This window comes from Mangifera indica, chromosome 4 (genome assembly GCF_011075055.1).
Source record: "Mangifera indica cultivar Alphonso chromosome 4, CATAS_Mindica_2.1, whole genome shotgun sequence".
Lineage (NCBI taxonomy): Eukaryota > Viridiplantae > Streptophyta > Magnoliopsida > Sapindales > Anacardiaceae > Mangifera > Mangifera indica.
In genome coordinates this window covers 7,067,114-7,085,972 of record NC_058140.1, presented here as the reverse complement: position 1 = coordinate 7,085,972, position 18,859 = coordinate 7,067,114, and the positions used below count along the sequence as shown (strand labels likewise).

The 18,859-nt window shown below is 32.2% G+C and overlaps 1 pseudogene; it reads right to left on the bottom strand.

The window, feature by feature from the left end:
* Positions 1–17,058: 17,058 nt before the first annotated feature.
* On the bottom strand, positions 17,059–18,651 carry LOC123213245 (annotated as a pseudogene).
* Positions 18,652–18,859: the final 208 nt, after the last annotated feature.

The window sequence follows — 18,859 nt, the reverse complement described above, 5'->3', positions numbered from 1 at the left end:
TGCTTGTTTCTACGCTATTTAACTTATCCATCTAAAATCTAAACCAGACACTTCTTATAAATTAGTTTATCTTCAAGTTCAAAATCATTAACTCACAACACATGAGTTGAGTCATTGCTAAATTTACACCTTGATGACATATATGATATATTATTAATCCAGTTCATGATCGCTAGCATTATAAATTGGTAGACAACCTTATCTACACGTACCAGAATCTTTAAGGGGTCCCACCAACGTTAAAGCTAATTTACTTTTTCACCTAAACTTTAACATAAGTCAATAGGGCAATTCACACAAAAACGATATCACTCAATTCAAATTCCAAGTCTTGCTTTCTTTCATAGACATAACTTTTTTTATGATTCTAAGCGTTTTTATTCTTTTCCTTGATTAATCCCATATCATGCATCATCTTTTGAGTCATCCTCAGTCTCAAAGCCTAAGTCAAAGTATTTCTCTTGCCAATCTCATCCTAATGAAGCAGCGATCTATATTTTTTCCTATAAAATGCCTCATATGAAGCCTCTCGAATGGTTGCCAAATAATTGATACTATGCACAACTTCATCAATGCTAACACATCAATCTCACTTACTTCTTAATTTATGCAAAATACTCTTAACATGTCCTCGATCATCCAGTTTACTCTTTTAGTCTACCGATTAGTCTGAGGGTGATAGGCGATACTAACTGCTAATCTAGTACTCAAAGGTCTCAATAACTCTACCCAATGAGAAAATTGATCTCATGCCTTAATCTGACACAATCATTTTTGGTACATTTTAGAGTCTTTCATTCTCCTGACATAAATTTGACCTAACTGATCCATGTTAATGTTATTCTTATCTCGGATAAAATAAACCATCCTTGGCAAAATATCCAGAAATACATGCTAGAATTCACATACAATAGAAGTACTCTTAAGCTCAAAATTGATTCATTAATCTTATTCATCACATGTACCCAATAACTTGTACATCCTTTACTTAGGATTTTCTTGTTTCCACACTGTTGATCATCATACTCAAGATTTAACCTTTTTCGAAAGTGAACTCATCACTATTTCCATATAGAATCAAACTTTTCTCTTATTGCCCTTGATTTTAAACTCATATTTACTCAAGAAGTTCATGCCAAAAATCATATCATGATCAAGCATGTGGAACACAATCAATCAATGACCAACTCTTGGTATTTCTCTAAACCACTATCTTATCCGACAACATATGATTGCTTATACTTTTATCTTTATCAGAGTTAGGGTTGTTAATTAGGGCTACTTGAAAATACCTTACTCTGATTATTCTCAATTACATGGTTTTTAATCTCTCAACTATGCCTAAAACCTCAACATAAGATCTTGAAGGATTATTTTCCATCAACACAACTTTAGCAATGTTTGACCTTAGCCCATTAATAAAAATCTCAATCTTACCCTTATTAATATTGGTCACACTAAGACATGTTATGCAACAATACTTAATTTAGTGAATTATTCCTTGACGGTCCTCTACTATTTTCTCAAATTTATGAACTCTTGGGCTTAGACATATAACACATAAACATATGGATATTTTTTTTCTCAAAATCCTCTTTAAAATTAATCCACAACATCTCATCTACTCGATGGCTATCATACAACATTTACCACCAAATTTTAACATCACCTTTTAGTAAGTTGCTAGTATATCAATCCTTTTGAAAATCTGTAATCCCAACATTACTCATGACATCTTTTACAACCTTAAGCCACTCCTTAATCGAAACTAACATATCTTTGAGTCACCTATAAACTTTGGAGGTTGTTGTCTACTTACAAATTATAGTAGGGTAGAGTTATCCTTAGTAACATCCACAACAATTGTCCTCAAAGCCTCCTCATCCATTCTCTTTTATGGGGGTGGCTACTCCACAATAGGTGGTTACTCATTGATAGGAGGGACCTCGATTTGGTATTTCACACTCTTAGATGTCTTATGATTCTCTTAGAGAACCTTTATAACTATTAGCCTTTTCACTGAACTCACACTCTAAGGAATTACAATTGCATCAGATATAAGGTTTTTAGAGTGTTGATAATCAATAATGCAATAAAATTTAAAATTTTTAAAAACAAGAAACCTAAAAACCCTGATTAGGATACCTTTTTTAAACATATATTAATGAACATGTAAAACGGTTATAAGGTGTTTTAGGTTTATACTTGTGTTGGTGACTCTTGTAACCTTCATGTGGCAAGAAAAAGAATACTATGCAACCCTCACGAGATGGTACCTTGGTATCCACATAGAGCATAAATGTGATAGAGAAAATCCAGGTAAAAAGACTACTAATGCTTTTGACTGCATTTACTATTCAAGTAAGAGGTGAGAGAGCATAATAGAGAGTTAAGGTTTTTCTTATATTTTTATGTATATACTAAGTAAATTAAATATAATTCATAAACATGCAAAAACACTTATAAGGTGCTTTAGATTTATACTTGCGTTGTCAATTCTTTTAAACTTCACGTGGCTTGAGACAATATGTTATCTAACCCTCAAGAGGTGACATTTTAGTATCCATACGAAGCATGAACACAAAAGAGGAAATCCAAGCAAAAAGGCTAATAAGGCTCTTGACTAGATGCTCGGTATTCACGGGAAGGAGAAAACAAAGAGTGATTACAACTAGAGTTTTATGTATGTGTTATCTCTTTAATCACAAATGCACGCTTTAATTTATATGTGTAGGTATCTGAGGACAACTAGCAGTCCTATCATTTATAACACTCCTTAAAACACTTATGCACAATTGGAATATAGACATATATAGTCAGTATACTTTGGAACACTTACATGACCAACATTGCATGTGTGTGTTGCTAGTAAGACATTTTATTCATAGTACTGACCAACATCATGCATGTGCATGGCTGCCACGTTCTCCCGCCATGTGCATAGCTGGCATGCTTTATGCATGGTTGTGCATTTGGTCAAAGTGTGGTCAAATTAGGTCTTTTCAACCGTAATGGGCAAACCTAGTCTATTCGTAATCTTTCTCTCATCCCTAAACACTCAAATTGTCAACAAATAATCCTTACATTTAGGTTTGATTCAACTCCTTTATACGTGTAACCCATAAGTTTTCTATTGAGCCAATAGTGTTTGAATTTGGGGTGAATTTGGACACTGAAGAAAATTGGTCTCTAGCAAAGCATCATGGTCACCCGAACAATAGAGTGTTAGTGGATATCTTTTAAGCTTTTATAACTTCACAATTATGTGTAATTCAATCATTTTCTCAATCAATATCTCTCGAGCCTAAGACATATAAGAGTGATATCTTAGTAGTTCATTGGTATGAACTAATACACATCAATGACCAACACAAACTAGGTTATTACCTTATCCCACTATGGCCACAGATTTAAGAGTCATATATGTCATTCAATATTTTTATGTGAGATATTTTCTCCTGCGCTCAAGAGTGACATATCTTTTATTGATTAACCATAGTCTTTTTGTATCTCACCATATGACCACCAATTACCTTTATGGATAACTTAATTATGGCAACACTTTGGATAGAGTCAAACCATACAGATCCTTATACAAGATGGTTTGATGACCTCAAGTTAAAAGAGCATATGCACACATGGTGTTCAAAAAATTTATTTCATAGACATTGAGCAACCCTCCATGTGGATATCCTTTATTCAGGTCAATCTGATTAACATCTCTAAAAAGTGTACTCGTGTGTTTCACCGAGCTATTTACAAATAGTTTTGATACATGAGAACTGTCACCACCCTTTGGTAGGGTCACTCAATATTATAATAATCCTATCATCATAACATATGCCATTGTTCATTGTAATGTCAAGATTATAGATATTTCTAGAATAACCACTTAATATGTACATAAAACTCCTATGATCAATCTTCTAATGTCTTTGTCATAATACTACCATTCTAAAGCCATGTAATTTATACAATCATATAATTGAATGTCATCTAAATTGAATAGCAATAAATCCTTTTATTAATGATTAATATAAAATTACATCCATAAATATTAAATATGATTAGTTTTAGGGCACCTACCCTAAAAACACAGTCATATGTCAAACCTAGAAATGAGATCAAAGAGACCTAATTTTGATCCTAATTTGTCTTTACTCTCTCAATCAATAACTATTCATGTTTTGGCACATAATAATGCTTGAAACATCAATATAATTCAATAATAATCACATATATTTCAACTAATCATAACATTCAACCTGTCAACTTTAAAGGATAGTATTTCATGTTAAAATCCCTTTACCCTTTTTCTCAATTTCATCTTGCATTCCCAGTAAATAAGGCATAACACTTCATATATCATTAATCAAGAACGAACTTACCATTAACATACTCATTATGCCAAACACAACAGATCATAACATCACATAATCAAACATCTCTCTATAATTCCATTACTTAACATATTCTTGTTAGAATAAGTACATTATCAATCTTAACAGCAGAAGAAATCCTCTTTATATCATATAACATTATGCATTGTATCAAAAGTTTGCTAAGCCCTATTTAACTCTTTATCTAAGAATATCATAACTAAGGTTGATCGACAAGCCTCATTTTCTTAATCCTTTCGATTACCATGTCGATGGAATTAGATAATTGGAATTGTCAATGAAAAGATGGATGATTAGGCTTCAAATTCTCTCTCTTAAGAAGGTGTGTACATTAGGTTAGTGATAAAAATGCCTAAAACACAAACATTATGCCTATTTAAAAATTGAAATTATGTATTGTATCTAAAATACATAACTGTGTGCCACTAAATTTGAAATTCACATGGAAACTATCTTATCCGGTTGATGTGTGTGGCAACACACATGAGCATGGCCTCAATATACATAGTCGTGTGTCACCTAAATTTCATACTTTGACTTTAAATCCACATTAAATCATTCATAGATCAATTAAACTCATGTATAAAGACTATTTTGCCCTTAAGATATACCTGTGGTGTTACATACCAAAACCAAATATAGACTCTAATGGATCCATATGAGGGGATAAAACCTATAGTGTGTAAATGGTTCTTCAAAAAGAAGACCAACATAGAAGATAATATGCATACCTAAAAGACGTAATTGGTTGCAAAAGGTTTTACCTGAAAGCATGACATAGACTATGATGAAAACTTTTCACCAGTTGTGATACTAAAGTCTATTCAGACTATACTTGCGGTAGTTGTATATCATGACTGTGAAATCTAGCAAATGGACATCAAAATCGGTTTCCTAAACATAAACCTAGTAGAGGATGTGCACATGGCATAACCTGATGGTTTTGATCTTGATGGACAAGCAAATAAAGTGTGCATGTTGCAGAGATCTATTTATGGTTTCAAACAAGATTCTAGGAGTTGAAACATTTGTTTTAAGGAAGTTGTGAAAGAATCAAATTCATCAAAATGAAGATAAGTCAAATGTATACAAGAAGATCGGTTGGAGCAAAATAATATTATCGATATTATATGTTGATGACATATTAATTATCAGAAATCAAATACCAAACTTGCAATCAGTAAAGACTTGGTTATCCAAGTGCTTCTTTATAAAAGACTTAGAAGAAGTAGCTTATATCCTTAGAATAAGATAAATGTCAATGACTAACTAAATCTATGGATATCTCAGTTAGGGTTTAATGATGGATGTCAATAACTAACTAAATTTATGGCCATTGAGAATTTAAGTTAATACTCGATTTAATATTATTTGATTATTGGCCAAAGTAAATCTATGTAATTTGAGGAGCCCTAAAAGAGGCATTTTATCTATACCTCACCTTGAAAAGATATCATATAATGAAAGGATCGAATTGTGTAAGTAAACGTATCACTGATAGGTTAAGAAGTCACATTCTGACCTTCTATTAATCAGGTGGTTATAATGTCTTGCTAGAGGTCAATCTTGATCTATGTACAAACAGATGCTAGGTCAAAAGCTCGATATGAATCCAAACATTACCAACTTAGTGGGGAGCCTATAAGTCACACACAAAAAGAGGTGATAAGCTTTAAAGGCATAAGATTGTTCAAGTTAGATCTAATCCAAATTCTAAATAAAGGATTTAAAGCCTTGGAAAAGTTTATGGGCCTGAAAGTATATTTTATTATATTTTAAGACCATAGTATAATAATCCTAAGAAGTTATGGTGTAAGTGAGAAATAAGAGGATTAGGTTTATCTAGTTGGATAAACTCAAATCCCATCAATTAATTCAAATATTCAAATGCATAGGATAAGATTTTATCTTATCACTTTCCAGCCTTGATTTTAGGTTGACTACCTAAAATCATGGGCGTGAATTAATTGATGTACACCCAGTCCAAGTGCCTAGACCGGGTGTAGGAGGTAAGCTCGAATACATGCAATATGCATCACATGTGTGTACATGTTAGAGATGTTAATGCATGTGCCTTAAAGTCAATCAAAATCTGCACTTATAGATATAATTTTATATTAATAATTGATAAAAGATTATGTTGACTATTTATATGATCGTACAAATAACATACTTTTAGAATGATAGAACTGTAACAAAGGGATCAGATAACTGATCGTAAGAACCCTTTATACACATTTAGTGGCTATTCAAGAAATGTCAGTAATATCGACATTACAATGACTAAAGGCAAGTGTAATGATGATAGGATTATTATAGTATTAAACGACCTACTAAAAATGGTGATAGTTTTCAAGTGTTGAAGCTATTATAAACAACTTGGTGTAACACATAGGTACAAATTATAGAAAACCTTTAAAGAGTTGTTATTTATGCTTAGGCAGGCTGAACAAGAAATACAAAAGTTAACTTTATCTAATATACTTGTGGTTGAAGCCTAAACATCAAAAGTCAATGCTAAGCCCAAACCTAAGGCGAAGAAGTAACTTGATATTGCTACTCAGCCTATAGATACTGTAGGGAAGGAAAATGATGTTTGCTTCTATTGTGGCAAGGGAAGTTATTAAGGAGACACTAAAGTCCTTTTTAGAGAACAAAAATAAGAAGACAACTAAAGCCTCTACTTCAAGTATGTTTGTTATTGAGATAAACTATTCTCTTTGTTCATCTTAGGTTGTAGACATAAGATGTGGTTCTCATATTTGTTATGATATGCAAGGATTGTGATAAAATAGATTACTTGCTAAAGAAGAGGTTGAACTACTTTTTGGAAATAGAGCACATGTTGCTACATTAGCTGTAAGTGTTTATTATCTTAGGTTACCCACTATGCTAGTTTTAGAATTAAAACATTGTTATTATGTTCTTTCTTTCTTTAGAAACTTAGTTTATGTGTTTGTTTTGAATAAAGAGGGATATTCTATTTTTATTACTAGTGGTATTATAACCATTAGTTAAAAATAATATTTTGTATGAAATAACAGAATTGTGTTATGGTTTATATACTCTGAAATTGGATAATGAAATTCTTATTGTGCAAAATAATAAACGATTGAAATCGAATGATCTTAATACCATATATCTATGACATTATAGGCTAGGTCACATAGGACCGAAATGTATATCATGACTTATTGAACAAAGAGTCTTGCAATTATTTGACTTTCAGTCATATAATGAATGTGAATCATGCCTATTAGATAAGATGGCAAAGCACCCTTTGCTAGACAATGAAAATGTGATTGAATTGTTAGGGATCATTCACAGAGATGTGTGTGGGTCCATGATAGTGTATAACATATATAGGGAAGTTTATTTTGTTACATTAACTAATGACTTCAGCAGATATGACTATGTGTTTTTAATGAAACGTAAATTTGAATGCTTTGGTAAATTCAAAAAAATTAAGAACGAAGTATAAAAGCAATTTAGGAAACAAATTAAAATCCTTCGAAATGGTCGAGAGGGTGAATGCAAAAGTGTTGAATTCAGACATTACCTGAAAGTATATGGGATAGTATCTCAACTCACTCCTCTTTGTATTCCACAACATAATGATATATTTGAACAAAGGAATAGAACCTTGATGGAAATGGTCAAGTCTATGATGAGTTTTATTGATCTACTTATGTCTTTCTAGGGTTATGCCCTAGAAATTGTTGTCTTTACATGGAATTATGGCCCATGTAAATTATGGATAAAACTCTATATGAGTTATAAACTAGGTGAAAGCCTCATCTAGATTAATTAAGGATTTGGGGCTATGACTTCGAACAAGGTAAGCGCTAAGTTTGAAAAGTGTATCTTTATGGGATACCTAAAATTACTAAGGGATATTGCTTCTACCAATCAGAAAAGCAAAAGGTTTTTGTTGCTCATATCGATATGTTCCTTGAGAAAGAATTTATTCTCAAAAGAACTAGTGGGAGGAAGGTAGAGCTTGATAAAGTTTTTATACCACAAGATACCACTGATATAAGTAGGATGATGTGTCATCATAGCTAGTTGATCTTGATGAGGAAATTCTTTCATTTTAGGTAGATTAACTTCGATGCACATAAGAGCTACATAGGCCTACATGAGTATGTCACGAACTAGAGAGATTTAGTTTTCTTTTGACTTAGCACAGTGACATACTAATTATCAATGATGACAAACCTAAGACTTATGACAAGGCTATTTCAAGTCTAGATTCTAAAATCCAAAATAAACTCCATGTGCTAGAACCAATTATAGACTTTGGTGGATGCACTTGAAAGGGAAAACTCATAGTATGCAAATGGGTTTTCAAAAAGAAAGCTGACATGGAAGGTAACATGCATACCTATAAAGCATGATTGGTTACCAAAGGTTTCACTAAAAAATATGCATTGACTAAAACATTAGCCTATGACTTATAGAAGGATTTCTACACTAGGTCACTAGCAAGCTTATTGTCTATGATAAAGTCCAAGCTCACAAACCACTCAATGTAGCTAATGATTTTGACCACATGAAGACTAACTTTTTTTCTTTTGGAGAGTTTGCAATTAAACAACACACTTGACACCTCAAATCATTTAACCCTCACACAAGTGTCATAAAACTTTCAAAGGTGTGCAAGTATGGATTACGCATCTATTTCCTCATGTTGTTTTTGAAGTTCAAGTGACATGAAAGTTAGCATGAGGCATTGAACTTCCGTAAACTCATCAATATACTTATTAAAAGTATCATTTTCCTCCTAAGTGGCATTAAGACTGGGCTTAAGGGGCAACAACCCTTAAAGGATATATAACCTGTTTTCCTGACATAGAATAATTCGAAGATTTCTATACCAATAAATAAAGTTACTTCTAGTGAACCTATTTTCTTTTTCGATAATTAATCGATACATTGGGTTTGACATGGTAATTATGTGATCTATAATTTACAAAAGAAAGAGTCAACAATTTTATTTAATTATTACTTTTCATTTTAATTATGGATTTTAATAATTAAAATACTCTTACTATTTTTTTTCTAGTCAATAGCCCTCACTATTGTACTTAGAAAAATTTGGTGAACTTCCTAGTGGATCAAGACCCTATTGTATTAATTCTCTCCTTCGTTTTAGTGAACAAGTTTGAATTAATAGAATGGCCAAACGACTATTTCCCACCTAAACTATGCTGAATTCTCAAAGTTCCCTCTATTAACTATGAAAATAACGTTTACCCACCCATCAACAGTTAAAATTAACAGTAGTGAGGGTAAAATCGTTATTTTATATTTAATATTAAAAATAAACTTAAATATGATTTCATTCCTCCCCCCCCCCCCCTCCCCTAAATTTAAAAAAACTAACTTTTCTCCCATAGGCCAAGTTTAAAAAGATCACATTTCCCCTCATAGGGTTTAGTTTCCAAACCTTTTCACTTTCTCCGGGGCCATCGTCAGCCGTCTCTCCCTCCCGACCATTTCTCTTCCATCAATAGCCCTCCTCAACTCTACCCCAACCTATTCGGTGCCTCATCTTCCCAGACAACTTCTCTCAGCGTCGGATGGGTTGGGGTGGAGTTGAGGAAGACCATCAGTGGAAGAGAAACAGTCGAGAGGGAGAGACAACCGACGATGGCCCCAGAGAAAGTGAAGTGGTTTGGAAACTAAACCCTAAGGGGGGAAATGTGATCTTTTCAAACTTGACTTAGGGAAGAAAAGTTAGTTTTTAAACTTTTTGGGGGGGAAATTAGATGAAATTTTCAGAGGTTAGGATTCCATTAAATTTAACCGGCCATGGGTGGGTAAACGGTATTTCCATAGTTAATGGGGGAAACTTTGAGAATTTAGCATAGTTTGGGTGGGAAATAGTCGTTTGACCTAATAGAGTAGGTAAATTTCAAATTAATCACCAAAAGCCTATGATCTTAAGTTAGATGTTACCCTAGCAAATCACACGACCTCAGATGTGAGTCTCGATATCAGTAAGGTGGATACAATGTATCTCCTTGAATTGACAAATGCATTCCCTACTTATGCCTCTAACATACTTCACTTTTGCTTTGGCGAACAAGCAAAGTACATTAATTAAGTCAGACCCAATATGATTATCACATAATTTTTCATTTGGTAAAAGTGTACCCTTTCACTTTGGCAAACAAAGCTTCAACAAATAGGGGCTTAATTAGGGAGTGATGTTGAAAGACACCAATTAAATTTTAGACTTAATATTTAAGTTAAGAGTTTTATTATTTAGTCTCATCAGGTTTTAAGTCGCATGTTAGGTGATATTTGCAAAATAAAACTGACACATACATTCTATAATGTAAAATAAAAATGTGTCAGCACACAGTCATAAATAATGTCAAGCTCGTCTAGCCAAAAAGAGTTTGATTGGTCAATCAATCTTTATCTTCGAGTCTTCGCTCTTGTCCTTTTGTTTTCAATCTTTAATTATTACATGCTTTATTTCCTAATTACATAATTCTAAGAAAATAAAAACAACTTAATTTAAAAAAAGAAAGGTGCAAAAACCCAATTTAGGAATTATAACCCAAAAATGTAACAAAGAATTTAAAAACATCTACAAAGGTTATTAAACTGTGTATTGAGCACTATATATACATACATCCATACATCCATACATGTACATATCAATTAAAAATTAAATTTTTAATTATTATTACCCAAGTGTCAAATGTTTTTGGTGTCTGAAGTTTTGAAAATTTTAATACAACCCTAAAACTCAATAATATCTCAATTCAGTCCAAATTCAACAAAACTAGACTAAACCAATATTTTTAACTTTGCTAGATGTGCAAATGTGTACTTCAACTATGTCTTTGGAATTCAATAAAATTTCAGAATGTTGCACGGTTAGAGTCATGACTTAAGTACGGTTGGAATGCAACCAAGGTGGTACATACACAAAGAAGCATGGTTGGACCAAAATTGGTCTAGTCGTACCATGTCTTGGTACCTTGGACCAAGGGACAATCACAGTTGGACTGAAAAATGGTTCAGCCATGCACTTCTCATAATGCATAGGCAATTCCACTCGACACCCTCTGTGCACAATTGGAATAAGTCGTGTATAAGGGGTTTCCAGACTGAGTTTTCTGGCTTTTCTAGTGATGAAAAATCTATAAGAATCTCATTCTCAATAAGCCAATCATTGGGCTGAGGAAATACGACACGTAAACTATACTCACACTGGTAGTAATGTTTGAATCATGCAATCAACAAGATTCAAAGATGATTTCGTGCAATGACATGAACTCTATAGCTTTCAACCAAAATTTAACCTATAAATATCAACAAAACTCAAACAAAAATTCAAATACCATCACTTAATAATTTAACAAAGTTTATGTTGTACATGATACTCAACAAATCATGTAACAACACGATTGCAAATCATCTTTACCAATTTCAATCTTGATTAATCCAATTATATGCAATCAACACATAAAATTAATAAGTATATATTTTGTCCAACCATGCCATGCTTTAATAATTATGCATGGTGCCACCCAACACCATACACACCAAGTGAACCTTAGTCAGATTGTGCCAATTGGATTCTCTTTTTTCCTAAACACTAGGGTTATCACCAAATAATTCTTACCTTTAGGTTTGAATCAACTTTTATATGCATGTACCCATAAGCTCTCTATCAAATCGGTAGTATCTAAATTTAGGTTGAATTTAAACAAAGACCAAGATTGGTCTCTAGTAAAACACTATAGCCACCCAAATGATAGAGTGTCAGCGGATATATCTTAAGCTTTTATAATATCATAGTTATGTGTAATTCAATCTTTTCGTGAACTAATATTTATCAAGGCTGAGATATAGAAAAATGTCTATCTTAGGAGTTTCTCGATATGAACTAATATACATCAATTACTAACATGGATTAAGCTACAAATTCATCCCACTGTGGTCACAAATTTAAGTTATCATAGATGTCATTTAGTATTATCATGTGAGATATTTACTCTTGTACTCAAAACCGATGAATCATTTATTGATCAACCATAGTCTCTATGTATCTCACGATATGACTAATTACTACCTTTATAGTTATCCTAATTAATGCAATATGTTAGATAACATCAAACCATACCAATTTTTACTTGAGATAGTCTGACAACCTTAAGTCAAAATATCACTTGCATTTATGGTATCTATAGGATTTATTCTATATGCACTAAAGTAACCATCCATATGAATATTCTCTGGTTAGGTCAGTCTAATAAACATGTCTATAACGTGCACTTATGTGTTGCACTAAGTTATTTACAACAACTTAGATAGGTAAGAACTATTGCCACTTTTGGTAAGGTCACTCAACAATATGATAATGTCATCACTATTACATGTGCCATTGTTTATTGTCACTAAAAGTGTATATAAGGTTTTCATGATCAGTCATTTGATCCCCTCATCATAATCCTGTCATTCTAAGGGCATGTTATTCACACAATCATATAAATAAAAAACATATGAATTAAATAATAATAAATCTTTTATTAATTATTAATATAAAATTATATCTATAAATGTCAAATTCAATTGGCCTAAGACACCTACCCTAACATGAGGTTAATCTAAAAGAGGTTTTTGCAGTGTGATTGTTTAATTTATTAAAATTTTAAATTGCTATTCAGTTGTACAAGGCCATAAATTCCCTATAAATCTATCCTACAATCAATGTATCAAATCTATCTCTTTTCTTTTCTAACCCAAGTTTAATTTTTATTCAATTCTAAGGCTGATCAAATCCCACCTGAAAGAATGGACTCTTAATACCTAGTATAGTGATCAATCTTTAAAGGCTCTCTAGTTCTAGTTGTCTTATCTCTTTGTCAACTGATAAACTCATAGTCCTAACGTATTAATTTATGGACTTCAATCAACAAACTACCTATGTCTTGGTAAGTCGTAATTCAATTAATAGAGACGTGATCCAAGTAATTCTCTCTCTATCTAAAGGCACTAATCGATGGACTACACCCTAACTACGAGTGTGGTTAGATCATGATTACTTCTTCAACTTAACCTGTAATATCATAATCCTATGTCCTATAGGTACCAACTCATCTCAGTTATCTTAAGATAGTCAAATCCTTATCAATACCTAATCACTTGAAACTCTCTCAGATATTAATCTAGTTCATTTTATCTTTACTGAGATTTACTAATCATTTTTATGCACTAGAGTAGAACCTAGGTTAACCAATTGACCCTTCTTGGTTTGAAAGGATCTACATTAGTTGTGACTGTATACCAATGCGTTAAATTTATGTTATAGTAGTTATATACTGACGCATGTTAGGACATGTATTTATGTATAATCACCTCACATTTTATATAACAAAAACTAGTTAGACTAAATCAACCCCATTTTTTTATATGAAGTCCACAATAACCATATCATTCTAATACAATGCCTCAATTAAGCCCTAATTTGTAACACTCTCAGGTACGCTCTAGAGGTGTAATTATCCTTTCCATAGACTTAGATTCAGATCCAAAATTAGTTGGGTCGAACTCAAATTTGAATTCAAATTTTGTCCTGATGTATAGCTATGCATAGAGATATGCATGCGTATACATTGTCCATTATGCAAGCTACAACGTTAGCAAAAAAGAGAGAATGTATGCATGTACATAAATAGGTTGTACGGTGGTACATCATACTATTATATAAGTCCCGATAGAAGAAAGATTACAAAGTTGAGGGAGATTGCAACATATATATATATATAAAATGTTATTCTTGTAACACCCTTCTCTAAATATATATCTTTAACTAGATATAAACTCGAAAAGACATATCCAATTTGAACTTTTTTAAATACAAGGAATTTAAGCATGATATTAATCACTCAATATAATTACATGAAAAAAGGTGTGAAACATTCATCTAAACAACCATCTATGATAATAAATATCATCATCCCATACAATACAAGTGTCTAAAAAATAAACCAGGGTAAACAAATTGCATAAGTGATAACATCATCTCAAACTACACAATATACACATAAAATCAAATACAATATAAATTGACTTAAATGCCCCTTAGCATTATGCAACACCCTAAGCTAGATCATTACTCCTCACCTGCTCTACTACTCACCTTATTTACCTACAAAATTGTAATAAAGAACACATTAGTAAAGAAAAACACTCAGTAAGTAAGTGACATCTAAGCACCTCTTAATATGATGTTCCAACTTTAGTTCATTACATGATTACCATTGGATGCTTTATGGCATCCTCCTATGCCCAATCATCTCACTCTAACACTCAACCGCAGACCCATATGTGATGCATCTCATTGACTTATATTGTATTTTATTGTCAAGTTTATGTATTAAAATTAGAGGTAGGTGGGAATGAAAAACTTGTATTTGTAATTTTTTATTTAACTTTTGATAAACTCTTCAAATTTTTTAATATATAATTTTCTTGTCCCAAAAGTTATATGTTGAAATGTAGAGATTTTATATATACATTCCCACCTACCTCTAATTTTAATTTTGAAATGTAGAGATTTTATCATGTTTTTCAATACAATTTATATGTTTCCTTTTTCTTTCTTTGTTTTATATTTAGGTTTGACATATCTTTAATAGTTGGATTACGATTATAAACTTTGCATTATACCATATAATCTTTTAAATATTTCATAAATACATTTTATATTATTATATTTTTCAGTATAGTTTATACGTTTTCATACGATAGATTTTTTTGCATATAAATAAATAAATAAATAAATAAATATATATATATATATATATATATATATATATATATATATATATATATATATATATATATATATATGGAGAGAGAGAGAGAGATAATTGGGGATCTCTTTTATGTTTGTTGGATAGGTAAATTCAAGGCACAATGTTGAAACTCACAATCACTATACTAGATAAATCAAGTTTCACAAACATGATAAAAACTCAAGTCTAAACCTTTACTTTAAACGTTTTAACACTTCACCGGTTTTACTAACAATCGGGATCAAAATTATAGGAACAATTAGAGCATCCAATTAAAAATATATATATGTTTATATTAGTGGAGAGTGTTTATATTTTTAATACAATAAAATTTATACCAATCATGTAAAATATGTTTCATTTAAAAAAAAAACATGTCTATGTATATATATTTAAAAAGAGTAGTGTTATGTATATAATTTTTATGCATAGCTTTATGTACAAAAAATGATGTGTTATCATATGATTAAATAATTAAAAATTAAAAATAAAAGAACAATCATATAGTAACACATTATTGTTTATATATAATTATGTGCACAAAATAATCTACATAGTTTTATTGATTTAAAAAAATAATTTATGGTATGCTCCGATTTAAAATTGTTCAAAGTGCAACACAAACCAAACTAGTTTTTTTAATAATTTTCTAATCCTAAATTAAACTGTTTTTCACTCAAACCAAACCAAATCAAGAATTTCAAACAGTTTGATTTGGTTTTATGGTTTGAACCATTTTATGTGCACCTTTAGGATCCATGTAAAAAAGCCAAGATTCACCATTTTTGCAAACTTTTATGATCAGAAGCAGTTTAAATTTATTTCCATGTGAATGGTAGACTAGATGCTGCTGTAGTTGTGTTCTTTTTACGGCTTATACAAAGCACATATCGAATCTTATAATCCCGAGGAGCGAGAGAAAACCATGGCAGAGTTGAGAAGAGTTGCCTAGTGTTTGAAGAAGAGATAAGGACTTCCCATCAAAATCTCCCTTCTTCAATAGTAAGACTTTAGGATTTCTTGATATCATTGTGGCTGCAGATTCTTGCACTTAACTGAGCTTTTGAAGAGGTTCTTAGCATCAGTTATGGCCTTGACAAGCACCAAGGTTTTTTCTGACGGGTTTAAGCTTTAGCGAGCTGCCCTTCCATCAAGGAGACTCCCTCCGATAACAAAGTGGCGGCCTTAATCGGTTAAAGGCTTTCTCTGGGCGCTTAAAATTTTACCGGCTATTGTTGAGACAGCGTCAGTCCTAAAACTATGGCCAAATCAGGTAATCACAAATTTGAAACTTTGTGAATTAAGATAATAATAGACGTAAACCAGAGGGTTTCAGGCATCTTTCATATTTTATAACTCCATGATGTATTGTTATCCAAAACCACTTCCTTTCCGTTTGATAAGTAAAAGGTATTAATAAGCATATTAAGGCTATAGCTACTTCTGATATTTTAAAACAAGCCCAATGTTTTGATAAGAGCAAATACAGTTGGAAAGTCAGACACACAGCGAGATGAATTATACTTAACCACGCATAATATGTTAAAGTTTACGTGCCTGCAAACATGAATATTTATTTGCCTAGCCACGTATCACCTCCATAATATGAAAAGAGTACCCAAAAAAATAAATGCAAACCATGACACAGAAATACATGACTCCTTCGAAAAAACAGAAAATCATACCATTAAGATCCTACAAATAACAGATGAAAGAGTTAATCAGATATCCATATCCGAGAAAAAATATGGGAAAAACTGAGTAATCGGACATAGTCCCACAAGCTTAACATGATCAATTGAGAATTCACTTGGAGGAGAAAATTCTTTCAGATGTTGAGGTATAAGGAGGATTTTCAGACTTTCAAGTTTAATATTGATGCATACAGCATTACATCACTAGTTAAAACCACTAATTTGTTGTTGAACAGCCATCAAAATTAAGTTTCCAAGTGTCAATCAACCAACATGAAAATAAAAAATAAAACAGTAACACAACGGATTTGTCAACAAGGTAGGTTACAAAAATCTTGCTCATACCATCTAAGCAAAACAAAATCAAAATCCAAAATGGAAAACCTATATTACTTTCCAACATTCAATATCACAGACCATAACCCTGTAAGTATCTTGCAATCCACTAAACTTCTCAGTCTTAACTCTTCAACGCTTGTTTTTCCTTGGCCTTCTGAATCTTCAATACCTTCTTCACAATCTTTTGCTCTTCCACCAAAAACGAACGAATGATCCTGTAAAACAATCGAGATTAGAAGTGAAACAGCCTTTTGAAAGGCAAAAATATAAATGCAAGGCAAGAACAAACCTTTCCCTAACAGCATTTCCAGATAATACTCCACCATAAGGCCGGTTCACAGTTCTCCTGGTTCTAGATAATCTAGACCTCTTATATTCAGCAGGTCTCAAGTGAGGAATCTGCAGGCATAGCAACCATTGTATCACAGTTGAAAATTAACTAAGCATCACACATTACACCCAAATTGTACATCAAACAAATTAGAAACAGAATAAAGCCCCTACTCAGGGCCGCCTTAGCTCATAATCAAGCAGCAACAAATGTAGTGTACAACCGCATCCAATAATGTTCTGTTTTATAACAGTGACTAAAATTTTCCATTTAGTTATAATGATTTTGTATCAATTTAAGCGTGTACACTAATATTATGACAAGACATCATATAAAGAAGTTAACAAGGAAACTAGACTTTTAAATCAGCGAGCAACTTGAGCCTTTGAGCAATAATGATAATGAAAAAAGCAATAGCAATCATAAAACAACTCTAATCTATTCATTGGTAATGGAATAAGAAAATTCAGTTCAAACAGAAAGATGTGCTAGAATGTGAATCCAAAAACAAGTTCCACACTCAAATGTAAGTTTCTTGTATTCATCCAATAATTTCCCATAATTTTGCTAATTTTCTGCAATTAAAAAAAAAGTACCCCTTGAATTCTCTTGCCAGTTACAGGACACTTAGGGCCACTAGCTCTCTTCTTGGTGGTCTGGTAAATCAACTTCCCTCCTACGAATGCACAACAAATTCACTTAACTTTGGAATGTAATATAGAGATCATCATTGACAACGATATCCTTAAGGAGCACGAAATTATTACCAGGGGTTTTAACAACACGATGCTGATTTGATTTGGTGGCATAGCTGTGCCTCTTGCGTTATGTTAGCCGCTGGACCATTTTTAGAGTGACTTGGGCGAGCTCTCTTTCTCTCTCCTAGGATTCTGGGTGAAACGAAGTCGAAGCAGAGGAGGGGCTTTAGAATTGGTAAGAAACGAAATAAAGAACGAGTTTGTGATTTTTGATGCCCTAGATCCAACGATAGAGATTTCGTCTTGACTTGTATTCTAGGAAACCCATAGTGGCTCTTAGTGAATGGCTTTATTTGCCATATGATATGAGGCGTTATATCTTTTACGCACCTCCCTAAGTTTCGGATATTGTTGGACCCTAATGAATCCAGAAATTTGATTATGCTCTCCTCTTATTTATCAAAATATTTCGATAACTCCTTTGGCTCTGTTGCTGCGTGATTGTCCTGTTTCAGTCCTTGGTTTGTGATTGCTCTTCTGTTAATGAATGCTGCAGGTTGAGTTCTTGCTCTTT